Source organism: Loxodonta africana, chromosome 16 (genome assembly GCF_030014295.1).
Source record: "Loxodonta africana isolate mLoxAfr1 chromosome 16, mLoxAfr1.hap2, whole genome shotgun sequence".
Classification (NCBI taxonomy): domain Eukaryota; kingdom Metazoa; phylum Chordata; class Mammalia; order Proboscidea; family Elephantidae; genus Loxodonta; species Loxodonta africana.
In genome coordinates, this window is record NC_087357.1 from 4,214,488 (window position 1) to 4,233,905 (window position 19,418).

Genomic DNA, 19,418 nt, shown 5'->3' on the forward strand with positions numbered 1-19,418 from the left:
GCATTGGGAGGTGGACCTGCTCTTGTTAACTTCGATTTTTGTCAGACTGACTTGTCTGCAAAATAAAGAAAAAATAAATAAATAAAATAAAGCTTGCCTAAAATGAGACATAACACTGCTGAGATTTATAAGGACTTTCAGGTTATGTTTTCCAAGATTATTCTCCTCCTCTTTCTCCATCTTCTTTTAACGTTCTCTGTTTTAGGGATGAGGAAGATGAGACCTTCCAAAACCAAACCAAACTCATTGCTAGTCTAGTGGATTCCGACTCACAGCGACCCTATAGGACAGAGTAGAACTGCCTCATATGGTTTCCAAGGAGCGCCTGGTGGATTCAAACTGTGGACCTTTTGGTTAGTAGCCCATCCAAGGACCACCTCATAATCTTAGCATACAGCTCGTTGGGTGCTTGGTACCCAAGTGCTTCCGTTTCCCAGATTGCAAATTAGGGATGCCGACAACCAGATGGGGTGACACCAACAGGTGATGTGTGTGTGACCTCCCTCCTGGGCAGGAGAGAGACTCCCTTGTCTTCTCCCCCACTTCCCTCTAGGCTGGAGGGAGCCCAAGCCTGAAACACTCAGGCCTTTTGATCTAAACCAACATCTGTTTACTTGAGACGTGACCACCTGTGTGTCTTGAAGTGTCTTCCTGAGAATTGATTGGAATTCAGTCTTAGGGCTCATTTTTACTTCTCAGAAACGATGGAGCACCATCACTGAGAATGAGCGGAGTCATGGAAAGTGTCCAGTAGGGTGAGCCCTAGAGACCCAAGGAGTTCCTGCAGATACACACCTACTAAGGGGGGCCAGTGTGCTCTCAGCACGGGGTGAGGGAGTTCACCTGTGTGCAAAAATCAAACCTGATATAAAGGATGGACACGTGGGATTGTGGACGCCCAGAGCCCAGCCTGTCAGAGCCATGTGCGCTGCCTGTCCTCCTCCCAGCTTAACACAGAACTTCACACATAACGGGATGCACTGTCTATCACTGCAAATTACATCTGGGTATTTTGGGCAGCGTTAAAATGTTCACCAGCTCTGACTTTTAAAATATTTGTTAAGTAGCTGCAGTCCCATTTTTCTCTTTCAATGGACTAAGAGGTGGTGTCAACTTTATTTAGCCTCCTCAATGTAATTGCGAGGTAAGTTCTTAAATGCAGCTTCTTAACACTTTTAATAGAACACAAAAGAGAACATTTCAACTGAGAGAAAACTCTGGCAAAATAATTAGCACACTTTAAGTGGCTTTAAGAGGTGGAAAGTCAACTCCCTGCCTTAAACGAATCGGTGGTGCTGGAGGTGTCATTAGTTGGCATGGATTCCTGTAACCAGATCACCCACATGCACACAACAACAATGTCCTTCTCCTGAGCCGGTGTTCTCTGAGCTTTCAGCTCCCTCTGTTTTCCTGGAAACCAGCATGGTGGCTGCCTGTGGGGAACGCGCGGGAAATGCCCACTGACCTGGGCTGGCGGCGGAAGGGAAGGCTCTCTTCTTCTGTCTATGGCTCAACGCTTCGTGAAACAATTGAGCTGGGAGACAGCTCTCCACCCAAGATCAAGGTCCTGGGCACCTGTCCAATATGGCAGCCCAGGCCACACGGAACAGAACGTTTAATCTTATTTCATTTCACTTACTTTGGATTAGATGTGGTACCGTGTGTGCTGGTGGCTCAACTTGGGTGGAGTATGAGGGCTGGAGTGGGTTATGACTCAAGGCTGCTCGGGGGCTTTTTGTTGGTGTTGTCTCCTCTGTGTAATGAAGTCCTGGTGAAGAGTCCAGAGAGAGGCTGGTGTAGAACTCCTCACAGCCTCACTCACATTTAGACCTTTTTAGAAGGGGACCACCAGCCCCCTCGGGTGGCAGGGGGCATGGCTTGTCCTCTGGGTCTGGTTCGTGGTGGTGGGTCACAGAATCTACTGAGTTACCCAGCAAAAGCGCTTACAGAGATCCCCCAGGCTGAGGGACCTTTACTCAGAATCCAGAGAGTGTGGCTAATACCTAGTGCCTGGAGGGCAGGGCCATTGCCCAAATGGTCTCAGAGAACAGAGGATTATTTTCAAACCTTGAGGTCTAATGTAACGTGTTCTGCTGAATTGCTTGGTGTCATTCCTTCTTTCCCTCCAATTTCTCCCATTTGTAAGGGAAATGTCGAGCTTGTGCCTATTCCACCATGGTACTGTGGAAGCAGATAACTTGTAGCTTTCACAGATGAAGAAGAATTTTTGGATTTTGGACTTGGAGTTGAATTAAGACTTTTGCTATGATATGATGGGATGAATATGTTTCACATGTGGCAAGGACATGAATTTTGGGGAGCCAAAGAGTGAATAATATGGATTGAACTCAGTCACCCCAAAATGTGTGTCAACTTGGCTAGTCCATGATTCCCAGTATTGTGTAACTGTCCATTTTGTCATCTGATGTGATTTTCCTATGTGTTGTAAATTCTGTCTCTATGACGTTAAACAGGTAGGTTGAGTGGTAGTTATGTTAAGGAGGCAGGACTCAATCTACAAGATTAGAGTGTGTATTAAGCCAATCTCTTTTGAAATACAAAAGAGAGAAGTGAGCAGAGAGTTGGGGGACCCCATATGACCGAGAAAGTAGATCCAAGAGTGCATCCTTTGGACCTGGGGCTCCTGTGCTGAGAAGCTCTTAGACTAGGGAAGATTGATGACAAGGACCTTTCCCTAGGGACAACAGAGCGAGAAAGCCTTCCCCTGGAGCTGACATCCTGAATTCAGACTTCTAGCCTCCTAAACTGTGAGAGAATAAATTTCTCTTTGTCAAAGCCATCCACTTGTAATATTTCTGTTATAGCAGCACTAGGTAATTAAGACAGAAAAAAATTAACTCAAAATGAGTGGTTTCAGTAAAATCAAGTGAAAATTTTAGTTTATTATTGTTAAATAATAATATTGTTAAAATAACAAAACAATAATAACGTTACAATATTAAATATTATTTAATTAAGCATTATTCAGTAACATGAAATAAAATGATATCTGTTCTTCCCTGTAGTCAGACTGGACAGCAGGCATAGGCCTCCTTACTCCCACCTTTGACATTCTTCCCTGAGTGCTCCACGGGACTCGTAGCACACTGACGGTGGCGTCCACCCTTCAGCTCTAGCTGCCATGGGCTTCATCTGTTTCTTTTCTGTGTTTCCACCCAGGTGAGTTCTGGGAGCCTACCCTGGCTTCCCAGTGTCAGCTGATGGCTTCCCATGGTCTTCCTTTTTTGTGGGGCTCTATTTTTTATGCGGCAGTTCTACTCTGTCCTATAGGGTCACTATGAGTCAGAATCAACTCGACGGCACTGGGTTTGTTTTTTTCTGTATTAGTTTGCTACCACAAACTGGGTGCCTTAAAACAATGGGAATGTGTTCCCTCTCAGGCTGAAATCAGAGTGTTGGCAGGGCTACACTCCCTCTGAAGGCTTAGCTAGGGGAAGACCCTCATCTCCTCCAGCATCTGTTGGCCCCAGGCGTTCCTTGGCTTGTGGCTGAGTCACTCCCATCTCTCCGCCGTCAGGTGGCCGTTGTTCCTCTGTCTCTCTCCTCTTATTTATAAGGACACTAATCATACTGGATTAGAGCCACTGCACTCCAGGATGACCTCGTGTTGGTCACTGGCCAGCCCTGCAGGGTTTGCCTAAAGTTGCCTTCAAATGAGTCTGAATCTAGGTGCTGAAGCTCTGAGGTGTGTGGGGGCTGATGATGGTGACCCAGGGCCCCAGGCAGTGGGGGCTGGGGCAGGGCCAGGCTTGGTCTCAGGGCATTCAGGGGCCCACAGTGAACTTCAAAGCCAGTGCTTGTACCTGTAGAAACCAGGGCTGGAATTCCTCAGGTGAGGCAGCACATGGCCTGAGGGCCGCATGAGGACAGCCATTCTGGGATGGGACCCTCAAGCTCAGGGACTGAGGTGGCCTGGTCAGTTCAAAGGGAGAGCCGCACTATCACGGGGAGTGGCTCCAGACAGCCCCCGGCTTCATGACTAGGGTTTGGCTGATGGGGGGCCTTTGCTGTCCTGGAGGGAAGGTGCATCCCAGCCTAATTATTTGTGAAAGTGAACTTCTCCCCAGAAAATGGCAAGCTTTTAATCTGGGCATGAGAGGAGCACTTCCTGCCCCCAAATGGGGTGAGTTCGGATGCCCGTGTAATCAGCTGCTGAGGCAAACACAGAACCCGGTGCTGGGCTGCCTCGGGCTGGTGGTATCATGAGAGGGGTCCCCTGGGTGGGTGGTGGTCCTGGTCATTATTTAATCAGGAGAGGCTGGGAGCTGATAACAGCTCCAGGAGCAGGATTTAATGAGGAGAGAAAAGGAAAGAATTAATGCAAAGTTCAGCAAAACCGAGGGAGTGGCATGGAATTTTTAATGAGCATTGCTGTCCCGATCCGCCTTGCTCAGAGCACTTTGCAATTATGGAATATGGGTGGTTAATTTGATAAGAGGTGATAATAATAGCATGGCATTTATTTAGTTCTTGGCAATTGCAAAGCCCTCTCATATCCACCATGGGCGAACCTCTCCGAGGCCCCGTAGTGGGTGCAATGGGCTGGACTGGCTCCAGGAGGCCTGCTCAGGCCTGGGCCTTGGGCCCAGGTGGTCAGGCTTCTCCTTCTTGTCACTCACTGCCCCATGTGTGGCCATGGCCAGCCCCTCGGCCTCATCTCACGTGACCTCACTTGGACATGGAGATGATGAAGTCAGGCCTTAGGCCTGAGGCCCCATGGAGTGCGTGGGGGTGCTGAGGCCTCTTCTAGGCTGCCATGTCTCTGGCCCCCTAGGTGACAGTGAGTGACCGTTGGATATAAGGGGCGTTGTTTCTGTGTCCCTGTCATTAGTGGGATATAGAACATGAAAAGGGCTCAGAGAGGGTCTGGGCTGGCTGTAGACCTTCCCAGCAGTGCTTGTCCAGTCCTCTCAGACGTCTGTTCCAGTAGACCGCTGGCCTCCGAGGACTGTCCTGAGCTCAGCTATAGTTCCAGCCTGAGGCCTCTCCAGCTCACCCAGACCAGGAACGTCTGCTACAGACCCTTGTGAACATCCACGCTCCCCGCCTGTGGGCTGAGGGCTTCCTGCCTTAGAAACCCTTGGAAACATCCACACTCCCTGCCTTACAGACCCTCATGAACATCCACACTCCTTGCCTTACAGACCCTGGTGAACATCCATGCTTTCTGCCTTACAGACCCTTGTGAACATCCATGCTTCCCACCTTACAGACCCTCGTGAACATTCACGTTTCCCGCCTTACAGACCCTTCTGAACATTCACGTTTCCTGCCTTACAGACTCTCGTGAACATCCATGCTTTCTGCCTTACAGGCCCTTGTGAACATCCACTCTCCCCGCCTGTGGGCTGAGGGCTTCTTGCACTGCAGACATCAGCCATGGGGCCAGGAGCGGCAGGCTTGGCACTGAGCAGCTCAGGCCAATGGAGGTGACTCCTCCAAATGGGACTGTATGTGGGGGTCACCTGGGCCAGGGGTCTTGATGCTGGGCCAGCTGGAGACCCTCTGTTTTTTGGGGGGTCTGTGTCCACACTGCAGAACATAAAACAACCTCTGGCCCAGGAAGGGCTTTGCACTTCCCTCAGGGACACGGGCTCCCTGCATCTGGAAGGGCGAGGGGCCCATCTGGGTGGCAGAGCCACCTGGCCAGCGTCCAACACCCTGAAGTAGTGGACGAGGCTCCGGTGCACAGCTCAGCCTCACCCAGAAAATGCTCCACTGATCCCTCATTTTTTTATTTCAACTAAACCGAATGTAATTTTTTTCTTTACACTTTTGGAGAATATTAAACACCTATTCATGAGCTTGGTCTCTGGTTCAGGATTTTGGCTGCATCCTCAGCTCCTAGGAGCCTGCCTGACCTGGGGGAGACCCTCAGCAAACATCAATTAACAGAGGATCTGGCCCACTCCATGTAACTGGGGAGAGACGGCACCTGCCACAAGCCTGGAGTCTGCATCAGACAGGATGAATCTGGAAAAGCTGTTTTATTTTCAATACAAAGTTCAATTACTTTTGCAGAAGGACATGCACATCCAGGTATTAGCCCCACACCCAAATGTAGCCCTTGTGTCAATGGGCGTACAATGGGTAAGCAGCAGTCTTGAGTTCCTGAAGCTGGCATGGTGCTGGAGGCTAGGGCACCCTAGAGCTGCCCAGGCTCCAATCTGATAATGACTGGCCCCTGCTGAGGGGTGGGGTCCTGAGGCCCCTCCTCCCCCAGAGCAGAGGCAGAGGGACCACCCGGGACAGAACACAAGACCAGGGCAGAGTCTCAGGGATACTGAGGGCTATAGCCCCCCATCCAGTGGGGAGAAATCGAGGCAGGTGCAGCTGCAAGCCAAGGAGCACCAGAATTGCGGGCTGTTGCCAGGAGCTAGGAGAGAGGAATGGAAGGGTTCCTATCTCAGAACCTCCAGAAGGGTCAGCATGACTGACGCTCTGCTTTGGACTCGTGACCTCCAGACCTGCGAGAGAATGCGCTGTGTTCTTTAAAGACGTCACCGTGTGGCATTTTGTTATGGCAGCCTGTGCACAGGGTGGGGGCAGCCTGTGTGTGGCGGGGGAGGCAGCCTGTGGGCAGGGTGGGGGTAGCAGGGTAGCTCACAGCTGAGAGCACAGCCTCTGTTGGAGTTCAAGTCCCGGCTTTGGCTTTCTGTAGCTGTGTGACCCTGGGCACATCACCTAGTCGTGCTTTGCCAGTTTCCCCATCTGACCAATGAGAATGCCCATGACTTTCCAAGGGTGGCTGCTGAGAAGGTCAAGTGCATCCCTCCTGGGACTTACCCAGCACAGTGCCCGGCACCTGTGGGTGCTCATTTATCATGGTGCTAATATGTCACTACTACGACCATGACGCCAAGAAGCCTTAATCATCTTCTCCCCAAACCCACCCTTTTCCTGAAACTGGGCTAAAGTCCTCTGTTTCACCTGTTGAGCTCTGGCACATGGGGAAGTACACAGCACTAGGTTTCTCAGAGTATATTTTAAAGCCATTTCCAGTCCTCCAGCCGTGCTTCTACCCACGTGGGGTGAATGCTGAGGGTCTACCCGCATGGGGTGAATGCTGAACACATGGGTGAACACTAAGGGTCTACCCACGTGGGTGAACACTGAGGGTCTACCCAGGTGGGGTGAATGCTGAGGGTCTACCTGAGACAGATAGGGTTAACTGTGCTAGCAGAACAAAAGAGCTGTTAAAAGATTACTATCTAGAAGTTGGGTAAACAGGAACCACACCCTGTCAACATGAGATAAGGTTGAAACAACCTGTGAATTACTATCTCCTTCTTAGTGTTTTTTCTAGTCCCTTCTCCCTTTACAGTCTTCCACATGAACAAAGTGAGACTGCTGTTTAACCTTCTTTAGCCCTCCAAAGATGGCAAAGTAGTGTCAAAGATCAGTGCGCTTGCGCTTTATCCCATAATAAGTGATGCCAAGGGCTGCAGAGAGGACTCCATCTTGAATATCGGCAGGTTCCATCTTGGATTCCAGGTGTGCACAGAACTTAATTAACATGCATCGCCATTCTGAGAAGTACCCGCCCCTTGAAAGAAGCCCACTAAATGTTCATTACTCTATTGTCTCCACCGAACCCATATAAGCCCTAGCCTTGCTCCCCTTTTCAAGTCAGTCTTTTAGAGAGGCTTAGTCCCACACTGACTCCTTTTGCTTGACTCAAGCAAAATAAAGCTTGTTGAAGATAAGTTTGTCTTTCATGTGCATTCTTACAGGGGAAAAGACAAGGATACTTTGTGTCAGACTGGTTATTGGTAACATACCCACATGGGGTGAACACTGAGGGCCTAATCACATGGGGTGAACGCTGAGGGCCGGAACTGCAGAGACCATGCTGCCCAGTGACTCCACTTCAGAGCTGGAGAAACTGAGACATAGAGTGGCTGAGGGTCTCTCTGCTGGATAGTGGCAGAGAACAAGGGTCCCTGATGGCCAGGGAGAGAGGTATCCAATGCTGTGGTCTGTGTCTCCTGGACAATCACGTCCAAATCACCTGCTGTTCTTTTGAGAAAATGCAAGGGGTGGATATTCCCTGGAATGGAGTCTCAGTTCACACTGGACTAATGTTGGCAAAGTTTAAAGAGCCAGTTTGTTAATACAAGTTTATATGATCTCACCAGCAGAGCCACATGGAGCATTTCTATTATGCATTCCTGACTTTTCCACCCTTGGGTAATGAGTGACATCCGAGATTGAGACCAAAGGATGGACAACGGTAAGTGTGGATAAAGAATCTCTTTATCATCATGCTTTACAACCTACAACCTGAGGATAAACAAATAGATTCTTGTTTGCAAATGTGTTGTTTGAACATTAAAAAAAAAATAGAACCATTTTCAAGTTGGAACCAGAAAAGAAAATGGGACGTCTGTCTGTGGGAGCTAGTTGCTGACATTCCAGCCTGATCAGAGCTGGGATTCCCAAAAGCTTCACCCGTGGAGAAGCTGTTTTCTTTTTCCCAGAACTTCACCAATGATGGCTGGGGAAGGAGGAGGGCAGGCCCCCTGGAGGCAGACTTTGAACTAGGGATTTTCCCTTGTTGGCTGGAACCCTGGCATGAATGGTTGGCACTTCCTGCAGGAATCACTCTGTTTGAGCATTCTATTTGTTCTCCTATCTTCAGCTCTGTTAGATTTTATTCTCCAGGGCAGCCGTGAGTGTATTATTAAATAAAATATCACTTATCAAGATGGTGAAAACAATATCTATTTGATAATCAACAGAGAATTTATTGTTCACAGTTTCTTTCTTGGAGTATTAGAAATGAAATGAAGTCGGCTAGCAGGAAAGAGTAATATGTTAGGGATCACCTAGGAGAAAGCTCTTGGGGCCACATGTGTAGAAATTGGATCCACCATCCGGCTTGGCCACAAACCCCCTCTGGCTGGGAGTGCGCCAGGCTCTTGGGAGGGAGTCCTCCTGTTGGAATTGCTTCTGACTCCGGTGGCTGACAGGACCATCTGGAGAGAGGTTCAGGGTGGCCTCACTGACACTGGTGCTGGTGGAGAAGCCGGATTTGTAGCCATGAATCACTGCAAACAAGCCCAGTCTAGGACGCAACTTAAGCTCCTTGTCAAATGAAACTGGCATGTTATCAAGTTCATGTAAAGTGTTTCAATGACATTTCTATTTTTGTTTACTAGTCTGACTGTCTTGGAAACAGGTTCTAGGAACAACCCCCTCACTAGTCTGACTGTCTTGGAAACAGGTTCTAGGAACAACCCCCTCACTAGTCTGACTGTCTTGGAAACAGGTTCTAGGAACAACCCCCTCACTAGTCTGACTGTCTTGGAAACAGGTTCTAGGAACAACCCCCTCCCTGGGCCTGGGACTCTCCCAAAGAACCCTGGTGGACTGAGGCATTCTTCCTATGGGCACCACACTGTCCCCTAAAGTGGCCAAAGCCTGAGGGCCTTGACACAAAGCTGCCTGCGCCAGAGTTATATGGCAACCACTGGTGTCTGCGAAGCTGGAGCGATTGGCTTGCAACTGCATCGATTGGACTGGTGAATTGTTTTGTCTGGGGGGGGGGGTCTCCAGCCCAGAATGCTGGTCACCTTTAATGGGCTTGGTCCCGTCCCTGCACCCGGCCACTCCCTGACCACTGGGTCGTTGAGCATCTTTCCCCCTTTCTCCAGCCATTTGCATCCCTGTGATGGTGCAGTGACTGAGTGCTCAGCTGCTAACTGAAAGTTTGGAGGTTTGAACCCACCAGCTGCTCTTCAGGAGAAAAATGTGGCAGTCTGCTTTTGTAGACGACAGCCTTGGAAACCCTCTGCGGCAGTTCTACTCTCTTATAGGGTTGCTATGTGTTGAAATGGACTCGATGGTAACGGGTTTAGTTTTTACAGAATGTCTGCTCGTCTCCTGCTTATTTCTGTCATCAATTTATGTGAACTCTTTAGTATAAAATATTATGTATTAAGTTTTATCCCCCCTGGTGGCACAGAGGTTAAGAGCTCAGCTGCTAACCAAAAGGTCAGCAGTTCAAATCCACCAGCCGTTCCTTAGAAACTATGGGGCTCTTCTACTCTGTCCTACGGGGTCGCTATGAGTCAGAATAAATTCAAGGGCAACAGGCAAAAAACCTGTGGGTGTGATCCCGTCTAGGAATTGGGCTTTCTTTGTTATGTTATGGAGGCCATGTTGTGCAGGGTGTGTCCTGAACTTGACCACTTCTGAGCTATAAAAAGCAGCACAGACTTAGAGACAAACACAAACGGGGAAGGTAGATCGCCAAGGAACCAAGGAACGCCAGGGCTGCAGAAGCTGAAAGAGAAAAGGACCTTCCTTCAGAGAGACAGGGAGAGCCTTCCCCTAGAGCCAGTGCCCTGAATTCAGATTTCTATCCTCCTGAACTGTGAGAAAATACGTTTTTATCCTCTAAGTGGGTGTTAAAGTCACCCATTTCTGGTATTTCTGTTCTGGCAGCACTGGCTAACTAAAGCATGGTTAGCCTTTGCTTCAAATACTTATTAATGTGGGAAAACACACAACAAACAAATAATAAGGAGGAAAAAACTTGCAGCTCAAGGGACACATTAAGTCCAATTTCCTTTGTGGCTTCCAGATTCCTTGTCTTCCCGAAGAAAGTCCTTCCATCCCCCTGGGGATAGAGAATGCTGTCTTCAGTTTTCTTTTAACAGTTTTACACTTCACATTTCAAACTTGATTGCTTGTGGAGTTGATTTTTACGCACGGTGTAGTGCAGGATTCCAGCTTTCTTTCCCTTGTAGTCAGTTACGCCAGCACCCTGGGTTAAATAAGCCACCATCCCCAGCGACCGGCCTCGAGCCCCCATAATGACTTCCCTCAGCTTTGGGCATTCTGTCGGTGCTGTTGTGCCAGCTGCTGTCCTTGGCTGAGACCACGAGGTTGTGGTTCCATTGGCTACATTGATCAGGTGTGACCCCATTGTTGCACTATTGTTTAAAAGACTGTCTAGACCTTTTTCAGGTATCATTCCTCTATGTGAACTTAAAAACCACTTTGCTTATTTCAAAAGGGAAAAGGGAACGACCTCTTTAGGATTCCGGCTTAAGCAGCATCACTCTGCATATTAATATGGAAAGGGTTGGTGTTTTCATAATAACTCACTCCACCCAGGATCCTGGTTGTTGTTAGTTGCCATTGGCAAGCATTAGGGTTTTCAAGGCTTTTGAAAGCAGATGGCTGAATCTGTCTTCCTAGGCACCTCTGGGCGGGTTTGAACCGTCAGCCTTTCATTTAGTAGTCTAGCACTTGATCGTTTGCACCAATGGTATCTCCCTCCATTTATTTAGGTCTTGTTTGAAGTATACACATCATCTGTGTATGGTTTTCTTTTACCTAGAAGGTGAGTAGCCCACTATCTTGGGAGGTGGAAATACTCAGATGTCTCGCTCACGTTTTGGGCCCAAGAGTTGGCTCTCCTCATGCACACCTGTGGCCCTTCTGGATAGGGTATTGTCACTGAAGCCTCCATGGTCCATGCTGGATGCTCGCTAGGGTTTTTATACCCAGTGCTCTGCTCTCCAGCATGGCTGCTGTCCTGGCCTGGAGTCAGCTAACACTTGGTGCCTTCTGTTTGCAGTCTGGGTTTTTCTTTCAAGCCTAGCCTCATCTAGGCTGCCCAGAACCAGCACTTTGCTGGCACTGCTCTGATGCTGCCTGTTCTCTGCATGTTTTTAAAGTCTGTTACACCCGATCACTCTGTGAGTGGTGCACAAGGCTGACACATTTCAGGAACATTCTTTTTAGAAATTCACCCTGTGTAAGCGATGGGTCGTTATTACTCGGAATTGAATGGCCATAATGAAACCCTCTGAGTTTAGTAGCTCTTTTCATTTATTTATTTTTCTAGCCATGTATTTGATTCTTTAAAGCCAATTCAGCTCCCTGGGGAGGAGGACCAGGCCCAGTATTTTCTTATATCTTGTAATTGACTTACAACATCATGATGGCATTTATAGCGGAGAAATGTCTGCGTAAAGACACCTTTCCCTCCCTCTGCTTGTTCCACTGATGTAAACACTAGCAACCTTTGTCTGGGTGTTATCGGAATCGGGCAAATTTGTCCTTGCTGTTTGCAAGTGGTGTGGTGCAGGCTGGGGCAGGCGGCCAGTTGTGGGCATGTTATGACATGGCAGTTATGCTGCCTCTGTTGCCTGGGAACCAGACAGGGATCCGACTCCATGCTCACCTAGATGCTGACACCTTACTCCCTGGGCCCTCAGTGGCTACTGCCTGTCACAGGCGTGTTCTGATCCATTCTCAATACCTGTACTGAACTCCACTAACAGGCCTGTTTGGGTTCTGGATGCTGACCCTGGGAGGAGTCTCTGTTTGTACACTTGACTAACCTCTCAGAAAATATTCCCAATGCTGCTTCCTTGGTGACACTTCCCCCCTCTGCGAGGTCCATACCACCATTTTGATTTTGCTGCTTCCTACTGGCCTGGGCCCCTACCTCTGCCAGGGGCTTGATTCCACGAATGTGCCCAGGTGGGGGCTTCTCCTCCATTCCGTCTCTCCCAAACTCGACTGGAGAGAGGTAGTGTACTTGGCAGAACGAGTGCCCCCCTGCCCCGCCAACAAAGGCCCAAACCAAACCAAACCAAACCCGTTGCCGTTGAGTTGATTCTGACTTATAGTGACCCTGTAGGACAGAGTAGAGCTGCCCCATAGTGTTTCCAAGGAGTAGCTGGTGGATATGAACTATCTACCTTTTGGCTGGCAGCCAAACTCTTAACCACTGTACCACCAGGGCTCCTCCAACAAAGACATCCGCATCTTAATCCCAGAACCGGTGAACATGTTAGGTTATGTGGCAAAGGGGGATTAAGGCTGCAGATGGAATTAAGGTTGATAATCAGCTGACCTTAAGTCCTGGATTAGGATCCTCAGTGGCTCAGTGGATAAGTGCTCGGCTGCTAACCAAAAGGTCAGAGGTCTGAACCTATCAGCCGCTCTTTGGGAGAAAATGTGGCAGTCTGCTTCTATAAACATTACAGCTTTGGAAACCTTACGGGACAGTTCTACTCTGTCCTATAGGGTTGTTATAGTCAGAATTGACTTAATGGTACCCTGGATTATCTGGGTGGGCCCAATGTAATCACATGGTCCTTAAAAGTGGAAGAGGAAGGCAGAAAAGGGCTCAGAGGGGAAGTGGTCGGAGAGCCATATTGGTGTTAACTTGAGGAGCAAGGAAGGGTGATGAGCCAAGGAATGCAGTGGCCTTCGGGGGCTGGAAAAGGCAGGGAAGCAGTCTCTCCCCTGAGCCTCCAAAAGAGCCAGCCCTGCTGGCACCTTGATTTTAACCCAGTGAGACCTGCGTTGGGCTTCTGACCTCCAGAATTGTGAGATAATAAATCTACGTGGTTCACCACCCACAGGGGAGACTGCGGCATCACACCTGCCTCCTTCAGAGAGCCTCTGGAGCTCAGGTAGCCAAGTAAACTGCTGAAGGTGACTGTCTCTCTCTTGTTTTCCAGAACCAGCTTTGTAGGTCTGTGGCATGATCCCAGCTGCCACAACTGAGCCACGTCCTCCCTCACCTCTGACACCACTTACCAAGTAGCCCAGCGCAGGGGAGACCAGCACAGGCATGCCACCCCAGCCCCCAGTGTGCCTGCGCAGAGCCTCTCGGATTATGTTTCACCTGGATTAAAAGAGGCACCTTTTCCTCACCAAAATAAAAGAAAAGGGGGCACTCTTGGCAGCTGTGTTCATGCTTAGCTGACCACAGTTCACCAGACTTCCTGCTGCAGATTCCCAGAAAGGGGAAATCCTAAGAACTCAGATGCTGTCAACACCTTTCCTGTAGAACGCCTTCAGTCGGGAGGTTCATTTTTTAAAGACTAAATCTTATCAGGGACTTTGGTTAACTCTTGAGCGAGGCTGGAAGCCCATAAGTATTTTTTCCAATGGATTCAGGGAGAAACCAATTAGGACAGTGATTCTTCCCTCTGCCTTTATCTTTCTTATTTGTGGGCTAGAGTTGCTGATGAGGTGGATGGCGGGGGCAATAGCAGCTCCTTGTGCAGATTGGAGGAGGACTGACCCCTTTCCTCCTCCAGCCTCACACCTGGCAGGTAAGGGGGGTAGTGAAGAGGCTGGAGGGAAATCATCCCTGCCTGTCTTTGTGATAATGACTGTGGTCAGATACAGGGGTGCCAATCCAGGAGGGTGGTCAGATGCAGGGGTGCCCCTCCAGGTGGGTGGTCAGATACAGGGTCACACATCCAGGTGGGCAGTCAGATACAGGTGTGCTCCTCCAGGTGGGTGGTCAGATACAGGGGCGCCCCTCCAAGTGGGTGGTCAGCTCACCAGGGGTGCCCCTCCAGGTAGATGGTTAGATGAAGGGGTACCCATTCAGATGCAAGGGTGCCCCTCCTCCAGAAGATGGTGAGATGCAGGGGTGCCCCTCCAGGTGGTGGTCAGACATAGGGGTGCCTCCCCAGGTTGTTGGTCAGATACAGGGGCACCCCTCCAGGTGGGTGGTGAGATGCAGGGGTACCCATCCAGCAATGTGACCTCCCTGCACATGTGGGTGTCCCGTATCTTGTGGCCCAGTTGTCCGAGGACAATGACTGGATGGCACTGGCCACTGGATAAGCCCTGGGCAGGAGGCTTTGGAATGTGACCTGTTGTGAAGTCTGAGCACCGTCAGGCAGCAGCCCTGAGCTCCCAGAAGACACAGAGCATGGCGAAGGGGGCCATCCCACGTGAGGCAGCCACAGGGGTTGCAGACACATGGGGGCAGAATGGTGGGCCTTCCCTCGCCTGCCCAGGTGAACGGTGCCTTGTTGGCTCCCTGACTCCAGCCTAAAGGGCAGCCTTCCACTGTGGCGAGTGACAGCAGGGAGCGTTTTGGGCCCGCTCTGCCTTGAGAAACCCCCAGGGGTTGCTGACCCACAATGGCAGCTGAGAAGAGGCCTCGTTCTGAGGGTGGGCAGCAGAAACACGCACAGATCGCCAGGGAGGGCCACGGCCAGCTGGGGACATGGGGGGCCCATCCTGGTCCCCATGGCCTGAGTTCCACACACCACTCAGGAATGATTCTGGAAGGGCAAGAACCGGGCCAACGATGCTGTTACCAGATCTGAAGTCTCTTTTGGGTTTGGTGAGGGGGGCAGATCTGGCAAGGGGCCTGGACAAACAAGAAAGGGGTATTGAGGCAGAGAGGTCTTGGCTTGGTGTCGGTGTGGCCAGGTGAGACCCGTCACTGCGGCAGGTGAACTTCATTTGGATTGGGGCTGGGGAGGCACAGGAGGGACCCCTCTTACCCTCCCTCCCTCTTTCTGTATCCACCTCACATTACAGGAACCCATACATCAGCTACTGCTTTAGGGGAGGCCAGGAGGTGAAAAGATGGGAAGCCGTCCCTGTGGGCAGCTGGCGGGGGTCGTGGGAGTGTGCCTTGGGTGGGCAGGCTCACTCCTGGTGGCTCCCGTGTGGTGGCCTCTAGCAGAGGAGGGACAGCCACCCCGGCCTTGAGAGTGGCCTCTGTTGTCCTGAGTCTAAGTTGGGCGTGGGGGCCGTGGGGCCTGTTGTGTACACTGGTGAGGGGGGCTCATCTGGGGTCATCAAGGGGACGTGAGCTGGGACAGTCCTTCCTGGCTTGCCCACCGTGGGCAGAAGAGGGCAGTATGCAGACGCGGTGGGCAGTGATGCTGAGTCAGGGAGCTCACAGAGAGCGGGTTCACTCAAGCGGGTTGCCAAGGATTTGCAGAGGATGTGAAAAGCCACCGCTCCTCAGGAAAGGCCCTCATTGAGGGGGCTGCAAGCACAGGGGTCTCCAGGGAGAGCCGCTCCGGTCCTCTTATTTACGGAGGACAGCATCTGTCAGTCCCTTCCATGAGATCTTCGTGGGGGCTTTGCCTGGGAATTGGGCACAGGCCAGGAGAGTCTATGGGAGTGTCCACGGGTCCTGGGGCTCTGTGGTGTCAGCACCGTTTCCCGTTATGCTCTGGACCACTTTGGAGAAGGCTGAGGTGACACGTGTGAGTGACGTTTCTTACTTGCCTCAGATGGAGAAGGTGAGTGAGCCCTGAGCCGTCATTTCTCCATTTGCCTGAGGACCAGACTGTATTCTCTAGCACCTAACTTCGTATGGGGTCTCCCTGGAGGACCGGAGGGGTGATGGGGGGCCTGAAACCAAGTCCCGTTAGGGTGGCGGCTTCTCGGATATGTTAACCGAACATGTTTTTGGAAACAGCTTTTTACTGTAAAAGTCGTAATTCTAATTCTCACCTAGTCTGTCTTAGTCTGGAAGCTCTGCCGAAACCCGTCCACCGTGGGTGACCCTGCTGGTTTGTGACATGCTGGTGGCATAGCCTCTAGCATCACAGCAATATGGGAGCCCCACAGTGCGACAGACTGACAGACGGGTGGTGGTATCCCACTCAGGGATTGCTAAAATAAAAATAACATGAATTGTAAAATGTAAAAAGCCATTTATTTTGTCTTACGATTAAAAATTCAAACTAAATTACCACTACTGGCACTTTTCTGTCTTGGGGGAATCAGTTGCTTGGACAGAATAAATATTTCACAGAGATTCCACCTTCGTGTTGTTGACTTCGACTTGGAATTACTTTGTTTTCATGATGCTGCCAAACACCTCACAGAACACACGCGGGCTCGAACAGGAACACATCTTCTGATGTGATTCTGTAACGTTTCACACTCATGGGTGCCAAATCCTTCAAAACCAAACAGTGGGTTCTTTAATTGCAAATGAGAACAAATTGGTTTTGGGGGTCTCTGTGTGGGGGATGGAGCCCTGCGTGACTTGGGAACCCCAAGACAGTGACCTTGGGGAAGGAGGGGCAGGCAGTGTGACCCCCATTGCACCGCAGGAAGGTGCCTTGTGGGTGTTGATGGTGGGAGGTGGCTCCTCTTGCCCTCTTTTGACAGACGGGGAAACAGAGACCCAAACACTGCTGGCTGTGTCGGGATCAGCTCTGCTGAGCTCAGGCTTTCTCCCGTTCCTGCTGGCCCCCTGTCCGCTTGACTGAAAAAGTCAGGAGGGCCCGGGGGAGGGGTGGTCAGGAGGAGCCTGGAGGGGTCAGAAGGGGTCCAGAGGAGCCAAGAGGGGCCAGAAGAGGCAAGAGGGGCCAGGAGGGGTCAAGAGAGGTCAAGAGATGCCAGGAAGAGCCTGCAGGGGTCAGGAGGAGCCAGGAGGGGCCAGGAGAGGCCAGGAGGGTCTAGGAGCGGCTGGGAGGGGCCAGGAGGAGCCTGAAGGGGTTAGAAGGCATCAGGAGGGGTCTGCAAGGTCACCAGTGGCCAGGAGGGTCCAGAAAGAAGTGCTGTTCATGCTGAGACTTGAAGAAGTTGTGCCCTTAGGCCACTTCATTCCCCCAGCTCTGACCTGCCCTCCTCATGGGGGCCTCGCAATCCAGGTGAGCTAATGTTGCCATCTCAGTCCAGGTGGCCTTTGTCCCAGATGGTTCCCTGGGCACAAGGTTGAGCTGGCTATGGCTGATTCCCATTCCCCTTGCAGAGGCAGACTGCACTGCACCTCTGGGTCTTGCCGATCCTGCTGGGTGCCAAGGACCTCACCAAGTGTACTTTGACCCAGATCTGCAGGGGTAGGCTGGGGCAGTGCGAGGTAGAGCCGCAAAGCGGGAGGCGATGGGGTGGATTTCCAGAACACACTCCAGGAGCTGGCACCCACTCTGCATCCACTGCCCACAGCCATCCACCCACATGCGCAGGGCAGACCCTCCCTGAGTAAGCACTGCGTCCAGTTCCTGGGACCATGTCCAGGGGCAATGGGAAGCCCTGCCCAGGGGAGAGCCAGGCTGGCAGATGCACTGGAGGCAGGCCCAGGGACGGGAGAAATCACCCTTTGTGCTGGAGTATTTCCAACAACGAACAACACTTTGTTCCCAGACTCCCGGCCTGAGTCAAACGTGCTGAAGCCCTCAAGAAGCTTGATGGCAAAACGCAAGCGTGTCAGTGTGGTGTGTGACCGCTAGAGCTGAGCCTGGCTCTCAGGCTGCTCTGGAGGAGGATTGTGGGTTGGTGGCTTCACTGGGGGCTGCAGGGGTACCAACAATACTGGGTGATACTCTCAGAGGGGATGACACCAAAATGACTGTCTATAAATGGAAGCATTCCACTTGGCAGCGTCCGGGTTTCCTGCCTTCACTGGCCCAGCTTGGGTGAACCCCTAGCCCGCTGCTTGGCCCTGCTTGGCCTTGTCCATCCCTCCATCATCTGCCCACCTCCCCCTTTCCCATCCCTGCCTGTCCTTCCTTGGCACCCACATAGGGTTGGAGGGTCACCAACTGTCATGGTGCCCCCAGCCCATGTTGCTCCTGGGCTGACATCGTGGAATCCACTTCCCTGGGTCATAGTGCCAGTCATCCATGCTTTGTACCTCTGGCCACCACTGCAGACACCATTCTTGCAGCTGTAACTTTAAGCCATGGTGTTGGGGGAGGGGGTGACACCATGAGTTACTGCATTGGATGACACCAACCCTAGTGACTCCACTGTCACGGTGCTTGGTCTGGGTTGTCCCACACCTTGGGGTTCTTCACATGTGCGGTAGGATTGCGCCCCCACCCCAGATGTTGTTGCTGTTCGGTGCCATCCAGTTGGTTCTGGCCCTTAGCAATCCCACGCACAATAGAACAAAACAATGTCCAGTCCTGTGCCGTCCTTACAATCACTGCTATGTTTGACCCCATTGTTACAGCCACTTTGTCGAGCTGTCTCGTTGAGGGTCTTCCTCTTTTTCACTGACCCCCTACTTTACCAAGCATAATGTCCTTCTCCAGGGACTGATCCCTTCTGATAACATGTCCGAAGTACATGAGACAAAGTCTCGCGGTCCTTGATTCTACGGAGGATTCTGGTTGCACCTCTTCCAAGACAGATTTGTTTATTCTTCTGGCAGTCCGTGGTGTATTCAATATTCTTCACAAACACCACAATTCAAAGGGATCAACTCACATAGGCATGGCTATGTGACCTGCCTGGCCAATAAGCTGTGAGTGGGAATGTTGCCAGACATTTCCTTAAGGGCCGAGCCCCTGTAACCCAGCTGTGGTGTCCTGGAAGCCAGCGATGACCAGGTGGTGCTCCCTGCCAACCTGAGAAGGAATTGGGCATGAGTGAGATGAATCCTGGTGGGTGGAAGCCATGAGGATGTTGGGCTGTTTGTGACACTGCGTCCTTTCACGGTTATATGCATCCGCCCTTTCCTTGAGCTCCTGTGCCTGCTTCCTGTGCTGGGACCAATGGGAAGCCAGGAGAAGGTCATACTGGGGCTGAGAGTGAGGTCAGGGAACCTGTTCCCTGGCTTTCTGAGGTTTCTCAGTCAGGAAGATCACTGCCCTCCCCAGGGGCCTTCTGCATGGGAGTCTCCTATTCCTGACACCAGGATC